Genomic DNA, 13,627 nt, shown 5'->3' with positions numbered 1-13,627 from the left:
ATACTGACAACGGATTGGTAGGAATGATCAGCTGACAGAATCCAAGATGGCTGCGCCCATGCAGACACTTGGAGGGAAGTTTGGATTGTAATCCATGTGGTCTGGAAAACAGTAATGGCGGCGCCGGCCACCGGAGACAGGAGACGCCAGGCTGACAGATGCACATCCGACCACGCGGACACAGCGGAGGCCGCGGCTGACGTAATCGCCACTCTGAATGCAGAAGCTCAGGGACGGCGGCGGAGGCCGCGGGAGACGCCATGCCAGATGTATAAGGCGTTACTGTGACTACGTCCAGAGAGACAGGAGAGGATGCGGGAATGTGCACATCAGGATAACAGATGGGATCCGGTCCTGGAGCGCTGAGCCAGCCTTAGGAGGCATCTGATAGGTAAGAAATGGCGTCCAGATACCCGGATCGTGACACTGAGGTGGTGCCATTATTTAAAAAGGGATCCAAAAATCATCTGGGTAACTACAGACCGGTTAGTTTGACATCTATAGTGGGGAAAATATTGAAAGAAATTCTAAGGGATAGCATACAGGAGTATCTACAGACCACTATGATTATTAGCAAGAACCAGCATGGGTTTGTGAGGGACAGATCATGTCAAACTAACTTAATTAGCTTCTACAAGGAAGTGAGCAATAATCTCAACAAGGGAAAAGCGGTGGATGTGATCTACTTAGATTTTGCAAAAGCCTTCGATACAGTGCCTCACAGGAGACTGATCATCAAATTAAAGGAGCTTGGCCTAGGAAAAACTGTTTGCAAATGGACAAGTAACTGGCTGGATAACAGGGTACAGAGAGTAGTGGTCAATGGGAAATCCTCAAGCTGGACCCCAGTAGTCAGCGGAATACCACAAGGGTCCATACTCGGGCCACTACTGTTTACCATATTTATCAATGACCTAGAAATAGGCCTGGAAAGCACAGTATCAATCTTTGCAGATGATATTAAACTGTGTAAGGTAATTAATTCAGAAATAGATGTGGAGTCTCTACAGAATGATTTATCTAAACTTGAAACCTGGGCGACTAAATGGAGACTGAGGTTCAATATAGAAAAATGCAAGGTTATGCATTTCGGGACTAAAAACAAGCTTGCATCCTACATATTAAACGGGGAAAGTCTAGGGGTAACAGTACTGGAAAAAGATTTGGGAATACTCATCGATAATAGGCTTAATAACCATACACAATGTCAAAGCGCAGTAAAGAAGGAAAGTAAGGTGCTAGCGTGCATTAAACGGGGAATTGAGACAAGGGTCGAGGATGTAATCCTGCAGCTGTATAAATCATTGGAACTTCCGCACCTGGAATATTGTGTTCAGTTTTGGGCACCACTGTATAAAAAAGATATCGGTGAACTCGAAAGGGTTCAAAGACGAGCTACTAAATTGATTAAAGGGCTAGAGGGACTGGACTACAAGGAAAGGCTAACTAGGATGAAAATGTATACACTGGAAAAGAGGCGTCTAAGAGGAGACATTATTAATATCTTCAAATATTTAAAGGGGCATTACAAAGCTTTATCAGAGGATTTATTTATTAAAAGAACACTGTTTAGGACACGTGGGCACTCGCTGAGGCTGGAGGAGAGGAAATTCCGTACACAATGGAGGAAAGGGTTCTTTACTGTTAGGGCAATAAGGATTTGGAATTCACTGCCAGGGAAGGTAGTAATGGCGGACTCTGTAAATGCATTTAAAAAAGGATTGGAAACATTTCTGACTGAAAATGATATCCAAGGTTATAACATTTAAAATATTGACGTTGTTAATCTGGGTGTAACATGATTTATAGTTGTTAAATAGTCATAAAACATTACTTCAGCAGGTACATTATAATCAACACAATTTAATACAGGTTGAATGCGATAGGCATTTTGCCTCTTTTCAACCTCAATTACTATATTACTATGTTACTATGTTACATAATAATGTCCTCAAAGATTCTGAAACAGGTATGTCTTCTGCATGCTGGATGAAGGTCTCCACTACAGCTTCCGGTGACTCAAAACAAATTCCACGCATCTTGCACTTGATTTGTGGGAACATGAAGTAGTCACAGGGTAACAGGTCTTAACTGATGGTGGACACAGGTTGGCCGCAGTGCTCGTCGTCTTTCAGGGACCGTCCAGCGCTGAAATTCTGCAAACCACTCAAACACAGTGATTCAGGATGGTGCTTCTCCCCCAAAAGCAGCTCGCAGTGGGTCAAAACTCTCCTGCTGTTGCAGACCACTCTTGTAGTCGTATCAGATTATAACTCTCCAGTGACCTCTGTTGAGCTCCATAACGAGTTTGTGAAGGAAGTGAACATGCTGACTTTTTCATGCTGACCTGTGGTGCAGGTGTATTATGACTGGACAAATGGCGCCATTGCGTATAACTGACGTGGAAACTGAAGAGCACCACGTGCCATTCATGTGAGAGGTGAACGTCGGCTACGAAGGTGCGAGAGGGATGACTTACATGCTACAGTGGAGCAGCTCACTATGGAAAAGTACAACCCGTCTAGCTGCTGTATGTGCTGCACACAACGGTTACTCTGGCTATAAGCTAGTGGTCACAATAATGTGACCATGTATTGCTTGATGAATGACAAGTACCCTTCAGCCATAAAGTGGTTAAAATTTGTATACTTATACCTAGAAGTTTTATTCCACTAACAAAAATGCAAATGGACCCAGCTATTATGATCTATTAAAAATAAAAAAAAGTGAACCAAAATCATCATTAACTGCTTGCTGTTCAGTTTTCAGTATGTGAAATAACTTCTGTTTACCCTTGTTTACAGCTTGGATCAGAATCATTCTGTAATCAGGCCAGGAGGACCTCACATGCCCCGAGTTGTCTGCCAACAACTAGTTGGTGGTTTTCACATGGAAAGAAACATATGTGAACTGAATTTCAATCCATTTGCAGTCTAAGCAATTGGCTTCAAGCACTAAGAAGCTAGGAAAAGCTGTACTTTTTCAGCAAATTGAATAGTGCGACAAAACACTGAACTTATAATCAAAACAGCTAATGAAGCCTGTCAATTTATAGGTTTTTTTTGCTAAGCTCTCTTAATTAGTGTAACACATGTATGAGACAATGGTGGTCATTCCGAGTTGATCGCTTGCTAGCGGTTTTTAGCAGTCGTTCAAATGCTATGCCGCCGCCCACTGGGAGTGTATTTTAGCTTAGCAGAAGTGCAAACGTTTTTATCGCAGAGCACCTGCAAACATTTTTTTGTGTAGTTTCAGAGTAGCTCAAAACCTACTCAGCGCTTGCGATCACTTCAGACTATTCAGTTCCGGATTTGACGTAACACACCCGCCCAGCGTTCGCCCAGCCATGCCTGCGTTTTCCCTGGCACGCCTGCGTTTTTCCGAACACTCCCTGAAAACGGTCAGTTGCCACCCAAAAACGCCCACTTCATGCCAATCACTCTGCAGCAACCAGTGCAACTGAAATGCATCGCTAGACCCTGTGCAAAACTGCATCGTTCGTTGTGCCTGTACGTCGCACATGCGCATTGTGCCGCATACGCATGCGCAGAACTGCTGTTTTTTAGCCTGATTGCTGCGCTGCAAACAAATGCAGCTAGCGATCAACTCGGAATGAACACCAATGAAAGGTATTAATTGGTCAGCAGATTATTTAGTGTTTAGATTTGTAATGTTTTATAAAGTATTCTTTGTATCCCGCAAATTTACAGATAGCCATAACTCTGGTCTCACCTGTACTGTGTAAAATGTAATTTATTTGTCTATTCAGGAAGTAAGAAAAAGAACCAGTGTGTACTTGTTCCAATTCATTTACCATATGGGCTTTATCTGTTGGATAATCTCCCAGAAAATCTCCCATGGTTGGCTTGATGCTCCTAATAGAACTTTCACATACAAAAGACCATTTATCCCAAGATTGTTAGAAAAATCACCAGTGGAGGTGAGCTTCTGGTGGAAGCAGTTCAGGTCAGAGGGTCATGTGTTTGCCAGGGACCCCCGCAAGCACTGGGTTCTAGCTCTGACCACACATCGCAGGGGGGAGCCGATCAGCACATATAAACATACATATGATGTATGTAATATAAGTGCTGGCTTACCTTACCCAGAGATCAGCAGCCTCTGTTCTGTGAATCACTGACTTGCTGCTGCTGCTGCATGGGACACATTACTCTGCCTGTCTATCATTTTCTATAAGCACTCCTGTAAGCCAATAGCAGTCAGGGGGCAGGCTTATAGAAAATGACAGACAAGCAGAGTGATGTCTCCCGTGCAGTGGTGGCAGGCCAGTGATATCCATAGTGGCAGCTACTGATCCCTGGGTAAGGCAGCCAGCACATATATTACATACAATACCACATGTATGTTTAGATGTGCTGACAGGCTCCCCCCTGCAATGTGTGGTCGGAGCTGCAACCCAGGGGCAGCAGTCGCCACTGCCCGCAAGGAAGTTTGGCAACACCCTGCAGGCCACAGCTCCATTAGCGGCCTCATTTGGGGGGAGATCAGTGGCGCACCCAGGGGGGGGTTTCCATGCACCCAGAAACCCCCCTCCACCAAAAAAAAAGAAAACATTTTTTTTTTTTATGCTGCATGAGTATTATTAATGGCTGTCTAGCGTCCTCTGCAGCCTGCTGTCTTCCTGGTGGCACTTGTAAGTGCTTAATAAAAGTTTACTTTATTTTAATTATAGTACATATATATCCATGTGCATACATATATACACATGTATATACATACAACAAGCAGGTGCGGCACTCAGGAAAAAATGACAGACTCAGGAAAGTTGTATATCAACGTTTCGGTGTATTACCGTCTTCAGGATATATCCTGAAGACGGTAATACACCGAAACGTTGATATACAACTTTCCTGAGTCTGTCATTTTTTCCTGAGTGCCGCACCTGCTTGTTGTGTACATACTGCTGGGGATACCAGCATGTGAGGGCACCAGGATACGCTATATCATTATGGATCCAGTGAGTGCCAGCTACTATGTATGTGACATGTATATACATACATATAAACACACACATATATGATATATATATACATGTGTATATATACGTGCACTGTATATATATATATATATATATATATATGTATGCATGTTTAAAATGCTATGTAGATGTATATATGTATGTGTATATATATATATATATATATATATATATTTATATAGGTGTATATGCGGAATATATATATGTAGATATGTGTGTATATATATATATATATATATATATATATATGGATACAGGTGTAATCTTTGGAAAGCAGGCACGGCACTCCCGGATTGATAAATAAAACAGCAGTTTACTTCAACGTTTCGAGGACTATATCCCCGTCTTCAGGAAGCAGTGTCTTCCTGAAGACGGGGATATAGTCCTCGAAATTTTGAAGTAAACTGCTGTTTTATTGATCAATCCGGGAGTGCCGTGCCTGCTTTCCAAAGATTGCACCTGTATCCATATACACCTTTGGTAAAGGCACACCGGTGGTTGCTATTGATGTATGGAGTGCCAGACCTACTTGGGACATATATATATATATATATAATATACACAGACACACTAGTTTTACGGACCCAGCATATACTGGGTCACCTCAGTCCCCACCCCTGTGATTGGCTCCACCCAGTTCTGGAAAACCCCCCCATGCAAATCCTGCATTTGCCACTGGAGATGTACTAAGAGACTTGGAAAAATTACAGAAGCTGACTGGTTGGTCGTTTATCTCTCTACACTTTATTATTTACCAAGGCTTAGTACATCTCCCCATTTATCCCCATCTAAATGATGGTAATGATTTCCTCAGACACAGGAGCAGTTGTATACAGTAGTTCCTAAATTAAGAAATTGCATAGTAATTCACCAATATGTGCACCAGGACATGATGACGAGCTGGGCTTTCATTTTGCTTCCATGCAACTTCTACTTGTCTCCTTTACTATCTATGTGAGGTTTGTCTATGTTACCGTATTGGCATATGGTATATATACTGTAGTCAAATTCAGCAACCTGCACATCTTGTCTATATACAAGAATTATCAAAAATCTGTATTGCCACATTGGGTTAACATAAGAAACAAGTACCAAAACTACAATTCCCAAAATGCACCATAATTTAAACCGAATGTGTTCATAATAATTCCTAAGATTCCAGAGACTCACTAGGCGGATCCCATGCATGTATCTTAGCCAAACACTGGAGGAACCACATAAATTAACAATCACAGAGTTTTGAAATCCTATCGTATCATCAAACTAGCACATTATCAACATTATTAACTGGCTCGGTTTTGAGTAAGGTGTTCAAAGAAACCACCATTGTTGGGCCTTAAGTGAAGAAACAATTTTAGAGACATATTTTTGAAAAATGACATTGTCACCTGTGATAAGGAAATTGGCTAAATCATAAACCAGTAGCATACAATTGCAGCAGAAGTATTAATTGACAATTCTTGATATACTGTACGGGGACAATTGCATCAACCCTCTTTCAGGTGAACATCTGGGGCTAAATGTAATAGCTTCCGAGTTGCCGGAGGTGCGGAACATTCTGAGTCAGACTGTTTTTTTTAAGCATCAATCATTTACAATGCAAAATCAACCTGGGTTTGTCCTATAAATCATTGCTACTAAAAAAAAAAATGACAGACTCTCACAAAGTTCCGCACCTCCAGCAACTCGGAGGATATTGCATTTAGCCCCTTGTGTCTGTGCAAATATATATTGGCAAAACCACCAGAATGCTAAAAGAGCATATAGGGGCAACATGGTTGGTGAAATGGTAAGCACAGGGCATCCTTGATCAATATAGTGCCCTAGGCACAAGGAAATGGGCCTAGTGCCTGATCACAAATGCCCCCTGGGCCTGCCACATGCACTACATGTGCCCTGGTCCTAGTGCCCTCATCACTGTTGCCAATTCCCGAGCGGTCTATGGTGATAGTTATAAAGTCAGGGTGTCCCACTGGGACTTTACCCACTCTGATGGCATTGGCAGGCAAAGAGGGCCAGGCTAAGCAATGCCACGCATCCTCCCAGCTTTACTGAGGACTGGGAGACAGAGCCAGCAGTTACACTGACTGCAGATGTGCCGGCTGCAGCAGGAGCACACTGCTAAAAGAGGAAAAGCCACGGAGCACAGGAGGTGAGTTCAGTGTGGCTGGCAGGCAGCATAAGTTGGTAGAGGGGGAGGGCCGGCCTACACCCCCTGCACCTATTATTCCTATGCTTCTAGGCCTAATCTATGGTCAATAACCATTCTGTCACATGATCTTCAATTTATTTGAATAGTCATATTAACTTTAAAATAACACATACGGAATTTCACCAAGAGTGTGAATCTTACCCACCAGGATTTTGGAGTACATAGAGGTTGCTCATTGCACATGGTTCTGGAGAAATAAGAAGTTGATCTATTACAATGTTATTGATCACAAGGCTTCATTTGTATATAGCAAACATATATATATCCTATTAGCTGCAGTTAGTTACCACAGCTAAAGGATTCCCCTGTGGTTATCCAATTAGCACCGTAAACTGGCATTTATCGGGGATTATGCTTTGCGTGCCTCTGGCATCTGAAGCAGAATCCCCGATAGCCAGCCCCATGTGTTATCAGCAAATAACAGGTGATTTACCGCACGGTAAAAGCGGGCTTTAATTGGATAGCCCGATAGCGTTATCGAGCTGAAAAGCCCGTTATCACCATGCGGTAAATCAATGAACCTAATAGGATACCTCCCTTTATCTGAGTTGCCATCTGTTAGTATAAATAAGAAAGAACTTTGAAGCACTAGATATATTTATTATTATTATTATTATTATTATTATTATTTATATTATTATATTATGTATTTATTTATTTTGTTGTTACTAAACATGTATGTGAAGTAGCAACTGTTTAAGATTTCATCAAGCAGAACCAGACTTGAGAGAGACTGATCATAAAAATGGTGAAAAAGGCTGTCTTGTAGTTGTGTATTCCTTACCAAATTAATTATACAACCACAGATATTGGTGGTCATTCCGAGTTGTTCGCTCGTTGCCGATTTTCGCTATGCTGCGATTTGTTGCAAATTGCGCATGCGTAAGGCACGCAGGGCGCATGCGCTTAGTTATTTAACTAAAAACTTAGCAGTTTTGCTGTGGATCCTGCGGCGCTTTTCAGTCGCACTGCTGATCGGTGAGTGATTGACAGGAAAGGGGCGTTTCTGGGAGGTAACTGAGCATTTTCTGGGAGTGTGCTAAAAAACGCAGGTGTGTCAGGGAAAAACGCGGGAGTGTCTGGAGAAACGGGGGAGTGGCTGGCCGAACGCAGGGCGTGTTTGTGATGTCAAACCAGGAACTAAACGGACTGAGCTGATCGCAATCTGTGAGTAGGTCTGGAGCTACTCAGAAACTGCAAAGAATTAATTATTAGCAATTCTGCTAATCTTTCGTTCGCTATTCTGCTAAGCTAAGATACACTCCCAGTGGCAAACGCAGGATTTAGCGAGGGGGGTTTCCGTGGGTGGGTGGGTGTGTATGTATATGCGCAGGTATGTGTAATAAATATATATATAGATATATACACACACACAAACATACATACATATATATGTACGGAGGCAGGACGGCACTCATTGAGACTGGTAAACCATAGAAAATCAGCACAGGACGCTGAAGCTGTTTGTCAACGTTTCAGAGTTAGACTCCTTTAAAAGAGTCTAACTCTGAAACGTTGACATACAGCTACAGCGTTCTGTGCTGATTTTCTATGGTTTACTAGACTCTATGAGTGCCATCCTGCTTCCGTACATTTTATCTGATTCTGAGGTGCCATTCATCATTTGCAGATATATATATATATATATATATATATATATTTGTGTGGTCGTCTGGTACTCTGGATGATAAAAAGCAAAGATGCCAGGGTGGCCTCCTGAAATTAATTTATCTGGTAATCCTCCTTGGGTCCTGTGATAGGACCTCTATTGAAGAAAAATAGGTGGCACTCCAAGGACTTAAATAAAGTCAAACTGTATTAAAAAATAATAATTTCATGGATCAAAAAACAACGTTTCAAGGCTCTACAGCCTTTCCATCAGGTTATGCATTATAGGTGAGGTGAAAAAAAACAGAGGTATTTTGTTTATTGATCTCACCTATAATGCATAACCAGATGAAAAGGCCGTAGAGCCTTGAAACGTTGTTTTTTGCACCATGAAATGTATTTTTTGAATTCAGTTTGACTTTATTTAAGTACCTGGAGTGCCGCCTATTTTTCTTCAATAGAGGTCCTATCACAGGACCCAAGGAGGATTACCGGTTTTTTAGATATATATATATCTCACATTTATATATATATATATATATATATATATTCACAAACTCACACATGTAAACACACATACATACACTCACACATGTAAACACACATACATACATACTGTACATACAAGCACACACACAAACCCACATACATACATACATACATGCATACATGCATTCATATCATACAAAAACACACTTAAACAATGATTTCAAACTTACATACAGAGGGGCGGCCACGGCAGCGGAAGGCAGAGTGAGGACGGAGGGAGCTGCTGTGGCTGAGCATGCGCAGCCAGCAGCTCCCCCGGCACCCGGGACATTCTCTAAGCAGAGAGCTGCATAGCTCTCTGCTCTTGCTGCAGCTCCGTCCGCGATCGCGGTCGCGGCTTTTGCTTTTGTTGAGACGGAGACAGCTGTGTCTCCGTCTCAAAACATTTTTTGGGGTCATCAGGGGGGGTTTCCAGGTACTCGGAAACCCCCCCTGTGTGCGCCACTGACTCCCAGAGGACGGCGGCCTAGCGTGTGCAATGCTGCTAAAAGCAGCTAGCGAGTGAACAACTCGGAATGAGGGCCCTTATTAATTCCATCGTAAACCATGTACCACATGTTTCTTAAAAACTATGCAAATATTTAAAAGCAAAAATATGTGTCAAGTCAGTAAATTTATGTTGATTTATTCCAATATATATTCTTAAAGAAAGGATATATAATAAAATAAAATGTATTCTATTTAAATTGTAGTAATATATGCAGTAGCACACTCTAATGTCTAAGGGCCTGATTGCAAAATCCAAAATCTTCCTCTAATGGGCAAAACCATGTGCACTGCAGGTGTGGCAGATATAAACGTGCAGAGAGAGTTAGATTTGGGTGGGTTATATTGTTTCTGTGCAGGGTAAATACTGTCTGCTTTATTTTTATACTGCAATTTAGATTTCAGTTTGAACACATTCCACCCAAATCTAACGCTCTCTGCACATGTTACTTCTGTCCCACCTGCAGTGCACATGGTTTTGTCCATTAGCATTCCTCCCAACATTGGGAGATGTAAAAGAGGGACTAGCTGGCGGTACTCCCGCAAAGCCATGTATTTCATCACTGTGGGGGCATGCCCAGCGTTCTGTGAGCTGCTGGCATGCCCCCTTTCCCTCTGTCTAATGTGAATAGATGCTGTGCACATGCGCACAGCATCTGTTCACCGCTGCTCTCCTAGGCAGAGCAGTGACTACAGGAGCCTCCCAACTGCCCCCCCCTCCCACCACCCACCGTGGGACACTGCGGACTGGGATGGGACAGTCCCAAAAGAATGGGACTGTCCCACGAAAATCGGAACAGTTGGGAGGTATGCCTATTAGAAGAAGATTTTGCTTTTGCAATCAACCTTGAATTAAGCCCTTTGTATGCACTCCTCGCCTATGTACATATTGTTGCATTTTATGCCCCGAGAGGATTCTAAATCAATTTTTAAAGTTTAGCATATTTAGAAATATGCTGACACTATAGTACTATTGTTTTAAATTACTAGTTGTCTCATAGACCAAAGGAAATGATCAGTGCCGTTTCTAGCGGCGTGTGAGCCGGGCAACCGCATGGGGCGCCCGCCGCTGCACTTTGCGTGTCCTTGTCTCCCCCTCATCCCTCTTCCTGAGCACTCCTGCTCGGGGGGCGGAGTTTCGTGGAATGACGAGTTTGCGTCGTGACGTCACAATGCAATTGCATCATTCCGCGAAACCCCGCCCCCGAGTAGGAGTACTCGGGAAGAGGGAGGAGGAGCAGACAAGCTGGAAGGAGGAGGCGGCCAGCGCGAGGGAGGTGAGGCGGCCCGACCCAAAGAGCGGGAAGATCGTCTATATGTAAGTAGTCTCTCTCCCCCCCCCCTCTACTTTCCTTCGCCCCACTTGACACTTGCCTGCTGTACTGTGTAAAATGGGGACACCTGCCTGCCGCACTGTGTAAAATGGGGACACCTGCCTGCCGCACTGTGCAAAATGGGGACACCTGCCTGCCGTACTGATTAAAATGGAGACACCTGCCTGCCATAATGTGTAAAATGGGGACTCTTGCCTGCCGTAATATGTAAAATGGGGACACTTGCTTGCCGTACTGTGTAAAATGGGGACACCTGCCTGCTGTAATGTGTAAAATGGGGACTCTTGCCTGACGTACTGTGTAAAATGGGAACTCTTGCCTGCCGTACTGTGTAAAATGGGGACACTTGCCTGCCATAATGTGTAAAATGGGGACACTTGCCTGCCGTACTGTGTAAAATGGGGACACGTGCCTGCCGTAATGTGTAAAATGGGGACATGTGCCTGCCGTAATGTGTAAAATGGGGACTCTTGCCTGCCGTACTGGGTAATATGGGGACTCTTGCCTGCTGTACTGTGTAAAATGGGGACTCTTGCCTGCCGTACTGTGTAAAATGGGGACACCTGCCTGCCGTAATGTGTAAAATGGGGACACCTGCCTGCCGTACTGTGTAAAATGGGACACTTGCCTGCCGTACTGTGTAAAATGGGGACACGTGCCTGCCGCACTGTGTAAAATGGGGACACGTGCCTGCTGTAATGTGTAAAATGGGGAGTCTTGCCTGCCGTACTGTGGAAAATGGGGAGTCTTGCCTGCCGTACTGTGGAAAATGGGGACTCTTGCCTGCCGTACTGTGTAAAATGGGGAGTCTTGCCTGCTGTACTGTGTAAAATGGGGACTCTTGCCTGCCGTAATGTGTAAAATGGGGAGTCTTGCCTGCGTAATGTGTAAAATGGAGACACGTGCCTGCTGTAATGTGTAAAATGGGGACTCTTGCCTGCCATACTGTGTAAAATGGGGACTTTTGACTCATTTATTTTTTCCCTGTGGTGGCCGTGATGATATCAGATGAGGCCACGCCCATTTCAATGAGGCCACGCCCCTTTGCAGGGAGCGCGCCCGCATGCTTTTTCTTTTTATAGCTATGGGGGGGGGGGGGGGGGGGGCGCATTTTTTTTAATGTCAATGGGGAGGAGGCATTTTTAAATCTCGCACTTGGAGCCAAATTGGCTAGAAACGGCCCTGGAAATGATACTATTTCCCCATCTGCCAGACTGAAGAATGCCCCAAGTCTGCTGTCTGCAGAATATTGCCACAAACAAAAATTGTGCTTGTTTGCATGTTATATTCCGTATCATTCTTCCTTGCATTGTGACCTCCTGCCTCCTGTGTTGGACAGTTTGAACTGTAGAATCAGCTGTGTCATCAGATCAATTTTTGGCACTATGTAATCAGTGTATTATGTGAGGTGGAGCGAATGGGATGTGTGATATTACATGAATGCCAGCCAACGTTCAAGGTTGCTTTGCTCAATTATGTAATTTAATGCTGCAAGACAGTGATCAGAGACATATTAACACCAGGGAAGGCATGTGAGCAGCACCCCCTCCCCCCCCTTCCTTCCTTGCTGTATGACCCCCACCAGGGGCGGATCCAGAAGAAAATTAAAGGGGGGGCACCATGAAAGGGGAACGATAATAGTTATATTTACATCATACTTGCCTACCTGACCCTCTCCATGAGGGAGAAAATGCTCTGTTCCTGGACTCTCCTGGTAATGTATGATTGCCATCACCTGTGGTGAAACACCTTTCTTATCAATTAAGTAGCTCACCACAGGTGATGGCAATCATACATTACCAGGAAAGTCCAGGAACAGAGCATTTTCTCCCTCATGGAGAGGGTCAGGTAGGCAAGTATGATTTACATGCACCTAAGACTCCCAGATAAGGGGTGTGGTATCACAGGGGGCATAGCCTCACAGAATACGCCATCAGGTAATAATTGGCAATAAACCAGGATGCTTTCCTACAGCCAATGTTTCACCCTGATGAATAGGCTGATTGGGCCTTGAAATGTTGGTCACCTGTTCCATTAGTTGTGGGAGCCTTGAATGCACCCCAGCACAATATAATTATTAAAGTTTTTAGTTGGTGGCGGCAGGTGCAGCATACATTGTTTTGGACACTGCACTGAGACTCAGACTGCAGGACACAAACTGCCCATCTTTGATTAGCAGAAGCAGCCAGCTGGATCTCCAACAAGCAGCATAAAACATCTACAGGACAGCCCTGTCACAATCACATGGGCCGCCTTCTCAAAGCTGAGGCTGAGTTTGACTGCACCTAGCATGGTGGTAAAGGAAGTGGAGGAGGAAGCGCTGGGATACTGGGGGTAATTCCAAGTTGATCGCAGCAGGAATTTTTTTAGCAGTTGGGCAAAACCATGTGCACTGCAGGTGTGGCAGATATAACGTGCAGAGAGAGTTAGATTTGGGTGGGT

At 43.8% G+C, this 13,627-nt stretch overlaps 1 long non-coding RNA gene across 7 annotated transcripts in view; it reads right to left on the bottom strand.

Moving 5' to 3' along the window:
* Nucleotides 1-13,627, bottom strand: part of LOC134910709 (uncharacterized) — a 323,989-nt gene that overhangs the window by 176,729 nt on the left and 133,633 nt on the right. For all 7 annotated transcript variants that reach the window (XR_010176274.1, XR_010176276.1, XR_010176266.1 and 4 more), the window contains one exon: nt 7,354-7,395. This is a non-coding gene — a long non-coding RNA (uncharacterized LOC134910709). The remainder of the gene's footprint in view (nt 1-7,353; nt 7,396-13,627) is intronic.

Source organism: Pseudophryne corroboree, chromosome 1 (assembly GCF_028390025.1).
Source record: "Pseudophryne corroboree isolate aPseCor3 chromosome 1, aPseCor3.hap2, whole genome shotgun sequence".
Taxonomy (NCBI): domain Eukaryota; kingdom Metazoa; phylum Chordata; class Amphibia; order Anura; family Myobatrachidae; genus Pseudophryne; species Pseudophryne corroboree.
This window is presented reverse-complemented; position numbering and strand designations above follow the sequence as displayed.